Source organism: Meriones unguiculatus, chromosome 12, assembly GCF_030254825.1.
Source record: "Meriones unguiculatus strain TT.TT164.6M chromosome 12, Bangor_MerUng_6.1, whole genome shotgun sequence".
Lineage (NCBI taxonomy): Eukaryota > Metazoa > Chordata > Mammalia > Rodentia > Muridae > Meriones > Meriones unguiculatus.
The window spans coordinates 17,370,020-17,379,605 of NC_083360.1; the positions used below are offsets into that span (position 1 = coordinate 17,370,020).

At 37.9% G+C, this 9,586-nt stretch overlaps 1 pseudogene; it reads right to left on the reverse strand.

The window, feature by feature from the left end:
- Window positions 1–823: 823 nt before the first annotated feature.
- Window positions 824–9,312, reverse strand: LOC110558820 (uncharacterized; annotated as a pseudogene).
- Between the last annotated feature and the right edge of the window lie 274 nt (window positions 9,313–9,586).

Sequence of the window (9,586 nt, forward strand, 5' to 3'; positions counted from 1 at the left end):
TTTTTTAAAAAGGCATAATCCAGATGCTCTGTCCTTTGACCAACTCTATCTATGTTTAGATGTGCAGAAGGGCTTAGACATATCCAGAGTAAGCCACAGGCAACATGTTAGTTGATCAACTTCCTAAAACAGGGTTTGACAAAGACAGTAAGATAAAGGAAGAAACATGGAGGAGTGAAGTCCTAATTACTATGCGTTCATATTTTTTTTTCTGACAGTAGGGTTGTTATTTTGCTATGATTGCATATAGGAGCCTAGCATAGCTGTCATCTGAGAGGCTCTAGCTCTGTGGATCGGAACAGATGCTGAGACCCACAGCCAAACATTAGGCAGACCTACAGGAGTTCTGGAGGAGTGTGTGGAAAGATGGAAGGTCCCAGAGGTGACAAAAACACCCCCAAAAGACCAACAGTGTCAGTTAACACAGGCCTGGTAGGGGCTTACAGAGACCATGCATTGCTGGACCTAAGCCCACAAAACATATGTAACTGATGGGCAGCTCAATCCTCATGTGGGTCTGCTAGCAACAAGGGGAGCATGGATCATATCTGAAATGGACTCAGCTGCCTGCTTTTAGGTAACTGCCTAGCTGGGCTGCCTTGCTTGGCCTAAAGAGAAGACGATGCACTTAGTCCTAATGTGACTTGATGGGCCGGGGTAGGTTTGTAAAGGGGGTACCGTTTTCTCAGGAAAAGGGATGCTGAGAAGGAGTAAGAAGGTGGGAGGGTGGAAAGGACCAAGAGGAGAGGAGGGAGACAGCTGTGACCAGGCTGTAAAATGAATAAATGCATCAAAAAAGGAGTTTAACACATTTTTTACGCCTTTACTTTGCTTTCATCATTTGCTGTCATCTTTATAATTTACCTGACCTTCCCCATTAATATCTGCTTCCCAGATCATTTCATCAAACTCTTCATGTGTTAGCGTCTCTCCAAGGCTTGTCATCACATGGCAAAGCTCTGTACTTACCAAACACGTGAAACGCTTCAATAATTTCTTCTTTACTCTCTGTGTCTTTCATGCCTATTGTCCTCACTGCCAGAAATTCAGGGATGTCAATTGTGTCATTAAATTCCTTAATCATCTCCTGTAGCTCTGCTTCCGTGGGGTTCTGCCCAGGAGACTTTCCACGGTCCCCAGTTTCTCAGTTTCTTTTTGGTGATAGTTCCATCACCATCCTTGTCAAATAGCGAAAAAGATTATTTGAATTCTGCAATCTGCTCTTCAGTCAGGTGTTCAGCCGTTCTGCAAGAGCTACCGGTTTCTGTGATGTAACCACACAACCAACACTCAATTCACTTGCTCTGCTGGGACTCAGGATCATTGATGCTACATGTGAATTTCCCAAACTCATGGCAGGATGCACTAAGAAAGGCTTTTGTTTGAATCAGAAAAGAGGTTCTCAGAAAACATACAATGTACTGGAGATTTGATCTTTCCAAGCTCCAGAATATGAGAGATATTTGCTGTTTTATAATGTTATCTATTTTGTTGTAATATGTCATTTCAGCAGCCAAGTGCAATAAGAAAGTTGCTTGCTAGTCAGCAGATGCACTGGTTAAGACAGCAATTGAAGGTGTGCTTGGCTTATGCTGTCCTTGTCCTCATCCTCATGCAAGATGCTGAACCTGCGCAAATTCTTCCCTCTTCACTCTTAATATTCTTTCCAGTGGATGGTGTTTTCTCTTTTATTAAGGATTTAGAGTCTTTCAAATTATTTTTCCGTGTAAACTCAAAAGAAACTGGGCTTGAGGCATCTTTCTTTTTTAAAAATTGTATTTATAAAAAAAAATTATTTATATATTTATTTATTACAATTTATTCACTTTGTATCCCCACTGCATCCCCCTCCCCCAACTCCTCCCAGTCCCTCCCACCCTCCCTCTTCTCCCCTATGCCTTTTCTCTTGATAGGGTAGGACCTACCTCCTCTCCTTATATCTGACCCTGGCTTATCAGGTCTCATTAAGGCTGGCTGCATCATCTTCCTCTGTGGCCTGGCAAGGCTGCGCCCCTAGGGGGAAGTGATCAAAGAGCCAGCCACTGAGTTCATGTCAGAGACAGTCGCTGTTCCCCTTACTCGGACCCTCACTTGGAAACAGCAGCCAATGGGCTTCCTTTGAACAGGGGGTCTAGGTCCTCTCCATTCATGGTTCTTGGTTGGAGTATTGGTCTCTGCAGGGCCCCCTAGGCCCAGGTATTTTAGGGGACAGGAACTCCACATTGAGGCATGTGTCTTAATTGCTAGTCCTCTGAGAACAGTCACTCGCAGCTTTCTCAACATTGGCCTCGCTTGATCCTACATTTAAACATCACATGTAAAAATGGGTGGTGTGGGAACATTTTAACATAAAAAAATCTTAAATTTAATTGTTCTAAAATATCAGCTTTGAAATTGCTTTAATAAAAACTCCTAAAATTAGAAGTTTTTAAAATTGAACATTTTCATCTTTCTGATTCCTTTTTCTCACTTTTCTGAGTTATTTTATAAAGTTGTATGCAGATGTTGGAGAAGATGGGGCTTAAATGGTAGTTTGTATATTTATAGTTTTTATCACCTTGAGAAAGAGAGAAAACTTCAACAGGGAACCAACCTCTGCATAATGAAGATGCTCACTCTCAACTAATACAGAATACATCTTAGGAGAGATAGTGGGATAATGGTAAAAGCAGGCTTCCAGGAAATGCTGGTGACTCCCCTATCTTTCTGAAGAAATGAGAAGCTATTCTAAATATTCTTGCCCCATTGTTTCTTTTAAAATATTATACAATTTTGGTAAAAACATGTAATGTCCTAGGGAGGAAAACTACTTTGCCTTTCTCATTGCTTCCATTTCATCAATGGAAAATGAGATGTCATGTGATTTCCATTCTCTTCTGTATTATCTTGCCACTGAAAGGCATCTGTGGACTCCTTAGTAAACATTTTGGTAGGCTGTTAAAGTAATCATGATTTTATATTATTATAGTTGGATTTATGAAATATCTTCTATATTGTACTTTCTTTGCTATATTGCTCTTTCATGCAGAAGGAAGGTAGTTTTTGTTTGTTTGTTTGTTTGTTTTTGCCACAAAAGTATATAAAACATTTAACTCCTTACCATGCATGCCTTCTTTTTAGTCAGCAACATATTTTTCAGGATATGGAACAGATGAGAGCCAAGAGCATATTTTCACCATGTTTATATGTAGCTATCATCATCTTTGTAAAAATAGGAATTTAGGATTTTTCCATAGGTTAGGAATGATCAACCATAACAATTGTTATGAGTCCTCATGAGCTCAGAATTGTTTTATGAGCAAGGTTACACCCTTCTACCCCCCTGTCACTGTCACTCTCTCTCTCTGTGTTCCTATGTGTATGTATGCACACCCATACACACATGCACACAAATATGGTCGAAACACATCTCTGCAAGGAGACTGGGATTAAATGTCAGCTAAATTGCTTTTTATCATAAATCTATAGATCAATCTAAAAAATCTCTGAACTTCAACTGACCCTCAATTATCTCATCAGAAAAAAAGTGTTATTAATAATTCTCTTTCAAAAGTGTTGTGAGAAGTGGGACAGTATATGAATTACCTGATGTAGCTCATGGCATATAGAAGAAGGCAGCATGGAGTCATGATGACTATTATCTTCTCATCTTTTTCTTATTTATAAATATAGAAAATTCAGACATTCTCAACTATATATCCCTTTTGGCGTTAGTGATGTTTGGGTGCGAGGTATAAATAAAAGTGTACTTAGGCTTTTACACCCCTCTTTGCCAGTGAACTAAATAGCTACACTTAGCCACATACCAGTGAGAAGAGAGTTCTGTAAAAAACAATGGCTAAAATCAAGAAACTTTCCATAAAGCTGAGATAGGTTTACCCTCAAAAAGTCTCAGCCTAACTGGCAGTATGCCCTTGCCTATGCTCTGCTCTGATGAAAACCACAAAAGCTAAATAGTGAGAAGTCATAAAACCTAAAAAAATATAGTGCTTGGTACTCCCATGTTGAGTACACACACATACACAACACGCAAACACACAACACACACTCCGCACACTCACACTGTATTACTAATTCCAGTATGCTCATATCATGCACGATTTGGAAATCGTGGCTAATTCTCATCTAGGGATCTCTAGAAGGACCGATATTGCATCCTAGAATGCCTCTGGGACTGACCTTAGGATGTTCTTCACCTGCTTGTTATCTTTTCAAAGCTGAGGTTCAAAGTTGTGGCAGGTTCCTCTCCTTTACACTTTGAATGAAGTTGTAACTTATAGACCTTTTACTGAGTTCAAAAATTATGCTGCTCTAGGTAAGCAATATAGTCATTGGTTCACGGGCCGCAGCAAACATAAAGTGTCTAGACTCCGCAAATAAAATGTGGCTGGATCCTCATGCCAGACCCTTCAGAAAGCATTTCTCTCTCCCTCTCTCTCTCCTCTTTGTGTCACAAATGTGCAAAGCTGTAGGTTATCTTGGTGTGAGTATCTTGGAGAGTCACAGGAAATCACTTATAATAACCACTTCAAATGTGGGTTTTTGTGTGTGTGTGTGTGTGTGTGTATGTGTGTGTGTGTATTTGGTGGGATTAACCAAAGATGTGTTTGCTCTTATTGAAATCACAGAAGTTCTCTGACTTTATATTTATAAAATGCCTGAATACATCATAAGTTTTGAGCAATGAAGATTAGCTGTAAAATCAAATTCTTTGAGGGCTTTTGCTTGAGCAGTTAATTTATAGACTATCATGTAGTTTTTATGCTTTAGGTACTTACTTATTTATCTCTATAAATTGTCAGTAAATTTTAGCCCTCCCTACTACTTACTACTATACCTCCATTCTGCCCTTCTCCTAGGAGAAAAGTATTGCACAAATTATGTCTTAATCTTGACATGCTTTTGTTCTTTTGGGGGCATACTATCTCTTCTAATAAAGCATGGCTGATGGACTTATGCAGGACACTTTGTTTTCAAGAATGTAGCTCTTCTTTTTTTGGATTTAAAAAATTTTTATTAATTACAGTTTATTCACTAGTTGTAGCTCTTCTAAAAATACTGTGGATATTAAGTTGTCCATGACTATAATGTAATATTTCTACAGACATTCTCTCTATGTTTTATTTTTCAAAAAAGTTGGTATAATATGAATAAGTTGAACTTCCCATACTACATCAAGTGAGTATGGAATAGAACGTACATCTCTCTTTAAATTCTGCTTGCTTGAATTATCTATTGTTTATGTGATAGTTACAGAAAGAAAAATAAACACTTAACATTTTTGTGTTGGCTTCTATCTAGAGATAGATAGCAGAATTTGTCTCATATTTCTAGCGAATGCCCATTTTATTTTTGCTTTCTGGGGAAACCGGCTGTGTGGTCCTGCTATTTTAATATTATCCAAAACCATGCTATGAAGTAAGGTAAATAGATATGTTAGCGGAATAAACTTATAAAGGCATTTCAGATTGGCAGCTGTAATTACTTAGTGGAAATCTACTCAGGATACTTGCTATTGATGCATTACTGGTGCTAAAGATCTTTAATTACCCTGAGCAACTGGTTTGTGGTTTCACATCTCAGAGGACAGAAAACAGTTCCTAGAGCAAGGCATTGTAAATACCATGAGGTTCTGAAGCATTCTTTCTGATCAAAGGAAACTAGGGTGGCTTCCCGTGTGAGAGGTCAGTGGCAAGCATGCTCAGTCACTTCTTAGGCAGAAGGCCCAAATGTCTCCCAAGAGTAGCTTACTTTCCTTTCTCAGAGGCAGTGGATAACAAAGGAAAGAAAATGGAGTTTGAAAGAAGACAGATAGGTAAAAACACAACTCTGTCGCTTACTACCTGGGATTTGGATCTGGAAGGCATGGTGGCATTTGAAGGTTTTACTCTGAGTCAAGCAGAATTTGCATATTCCTTAACCTGAACACATAGTATTATTGGAGGTGTTCCAAGATTTAACATGTTTTAATTTTTAGAATAGTTGAATATAAACAAAAAGAATATTTGTAACTGTGGCCAAAGTTGAACGTGAAATTTATTCATGAGTCATTTTTAACTTGTGCTCATGAAACAAAAGTAATCTTATACACTTCCGCATTGCATGCTGGCTTTTTGCATGTGACCCATTCTGTGTAGTAATTTGAGGTATTTTCTATTTGTGGGTTTTCACAGGGCTCAAGAAGCGTCATAATTTACAAAGTAAGTATGTTTAATCTACATCACATGGAAGAGCAAGGAGTGTGATTGTGCTGCCCACCAGGTGACCTTGAGAGGATTTACATTCTAGGACTTCAACTCATACCTACTTCTATAGGGGAAAGGTTACTTTTGGTTTTACAGTCTCTTAGATTCCTCTTCCTTAGCAAATTGTTTAAAGTCCAATAATTAGATGCTTCAGCAGGCATGGGAAGAGATCGGTGTATTTTTTTTCTTGCTAACTCTCTGGGTATGTAGAACAAATGTGTAAAAATTTTCTCTGTGCTTGAACAAAGTGAATGGGTCTGTACTTTCATATACATATACATATATATACATATATATACATATATATACATATGTGTATATATATATATATATATATATATATACTTATTGACTCCTTACTATATGACAGTTATTCTTCTGGCAGCTGGTGAACAAAACAATATGATATTATTTCCGGTATGATGGAGTCATATTCCAAATGCTTTTGAGCTGCCACATGGCAAGTTACTTATTTTCTAAAACCACATTGCAATAAAATCTTTCTTGTAAGGGTCTGATATCCTATGGTTGGTACATTTGCCTTAAACCTTTTCTGAACAAGTGGACTAAATAAGATTCATGATTGCTCTAATATCAGGGTTCATTTAGTGACAGTGAACTGAAGCCCACGTTGCTGTTTTCACTTTCATTTTATTTCTTTAGGTGTGCTCTGGGGTTCTTGTTCATTCATAGGATTAGCTCTCCTTACACTTTGCTTCTAGTGTTTGTCTCACCTTTTATCTCATCTATAGTACAAAATTTCATGAAACATTTTTTTATTGGGTACAGAAATCACACAAAGAAGCACAACAACATGAGTGGTTTTATTTAAAGCAGAATCTGCTATTAACCTTAGCTGTGCCTAACATTAGGTCTGCAGGGAAAATAAACTCATGGTCATTTAGGGTGATGTTTCATAGACTTGGACAGACAACAGACATGTTACAATGGAACAACACACTGTCAGTAATGTACAGCTTCATTCCACAGAGTTGTTTATGAAGTCAGAATTGACACTACTGCCTGGTCTTTTGCACTCACACTTACCGTCTCCTGGAGCCAAGGGAATTAAGTTGATCTTTAGACTGTGGGAATCTGAAGCAGGTGTTTCAGGGAAAGATAAATCACAGAGGGAGGTTTCATTTTCTCAGATTCCCTTCATCGTATGCTGCATCGTGTGAATAGTTGTTTATGCACTAACAGCAAGGCATGCCGGACCCCTCCCCCGATTTGCTCCCAGAGTCGAATTAATTGGATGTGACTGCAGAAGCAATCACACAAACTGTGTTTTCATGTGTTTGGTTGGACTGGAGCTAGTGGCTGTTTTGAGTAATAGCTTTCCTGTACTGTAAGATGTTTGGAACTAACCCATGCAAAACAAAATAAAAAACACTGAGGTCACCAACTCTATTAACTTTCCATTACTGTGACAAAATGCCTGAGACAAATTAAAAATTCTTTATTCTGTTTCACGATTATAAAGGTTTCCACTGATGGTAGCTTCTCCTTGTTGCTTTGGGCCTCTACTGGGGCGCTGGAGCAATAGTGAGTCTGTAGGATAGATGAAGTCTGTTCATATCCTTCCAGAGAACAGAGTCAGAAAATGTCTAATGTCTCACTATACTCTTCAAGGGGACACTCTCCAGTTTTTAGCTTCTTTCAAATGGCCCTTATTTCCTACACTTGACCTCTCTCTAAGCTTTTAGCCCATGGGCTTTTGGGCTGCACTGCAGATCCCATTTGTATGAGTGACATGGGACAAGTTTGGTGCATCTCATGAGCATTTGATTCAGGGACCTTTCTGGAGCTGTGGTAGGAAGCAGTACAATGATTCCGTGCAGCAGCAATGGTGAGTACTAGAAAGGTTGACAGTCGAGTCCTCTGCGTCTAAAATTCCATTTTACAAGGCATAGTGTCACGATGTAATAGGTGTCTTCTAGTTACATGGCAGATAGCTAAAACTGTTAATATCACAGTAGAAAAAAAATGCCATAAAAGTCTGTAACAGAAAAAGTATGATAAAGTCTAAAATCAATACAGAATCTCATAAAGTGAAGGTGAGAGGAATAGGCTTGGATGGTTGCACAGAAGATCTTCTAGAGCCTGCAATGAACAAGAAAGCCAAGAAATGTGGTCATATGCCATCCTGACCTGTTGCCTTATTCTTTCCTTACACAGCAGGAACAATTTAGTAGGTAGTGTTGTTGATTTAGTTCATGGTACCACCTCTAAGGACTAGACTTCAAGTCTGTGCCCTCCAGACTTGAAATCTTATTTCATTGAGAGACTCTATAGTTTGAAGTGACTCAGCACTGGCTACAATGAATCTGTATGCCATGACTCTTTATAATCATAGAGACATGGTTTTTACATTTACCTGAATTCTGCTGTATTAAATAGGAACTTGTTTTCTCTTCCCAAAGAGGGTGCTTTTTATATCCTTCAGTAATGCTGGAATCATATAAATACATTCATTTCTGACAGTTTTTGAATCCTAGCCAAAAGAATAGAGATTCTGCACAGCTTTTGATTGAACAGGCAAGAGATATGATAAATTATGACTTCGGTCTTCCCAAAGGGTGATTGTTGAATCCAGGGAGAACCCATCAATCATTTCTCTGTGTTTTGACTCGTTTTCTTCCCTCCACTTATTCAATTATCTAGTATTTATAAATATAATGCATTACTAAGGATCAATTTATCTTGAAGTTCTTTGATGGATAGTTTTAGGAAACTACAAATTGATTACTGTGTTGGCTTCTATTTTTAAATATATATATATAAAGGGTTATTCATGCCTACATTTTCTAAAACAATTGTTCATGCACAAGTATACAATTTTTTTTTCTTTTTAATAAGTTAAATATATCTAATAACATGAGCAAATAGGTAATTATTAACCAGTCTATCTAGCAAGTCTATATTTTTATTTATTTTTTTCCTTTTTATTGAAAATGGATTCTTTTCTGAGACAGTATACACTAATTGTGATTTCCCTTCCTTTAATTTCTCTCAGTTTCTCCTCACCTTCCTTCTCATTCAGACCTATTTCCTTTCTGGCTCTCATTACGAAATAGTAGAATTCTTATAGATAATATTAAAATATATAAAATATTTGTGTAAATATACCACCATTTGTTCTCTAAATTGTCAATTAAACAACCATCCCCAGTGCTGTACAATGGTGAGGATAGGGTGGAACATCCTGGTCCGAAATGAAGCAGGGGAGGGAGGAGCAGAGAACATGGAAGAGAGGTCTTGGAACCATGAGAAAGGATGAATCCAACCTTAGATATGACTAAAAGTAAGTAAAATGGGTGAAATCTGAATGGAAGAAAACT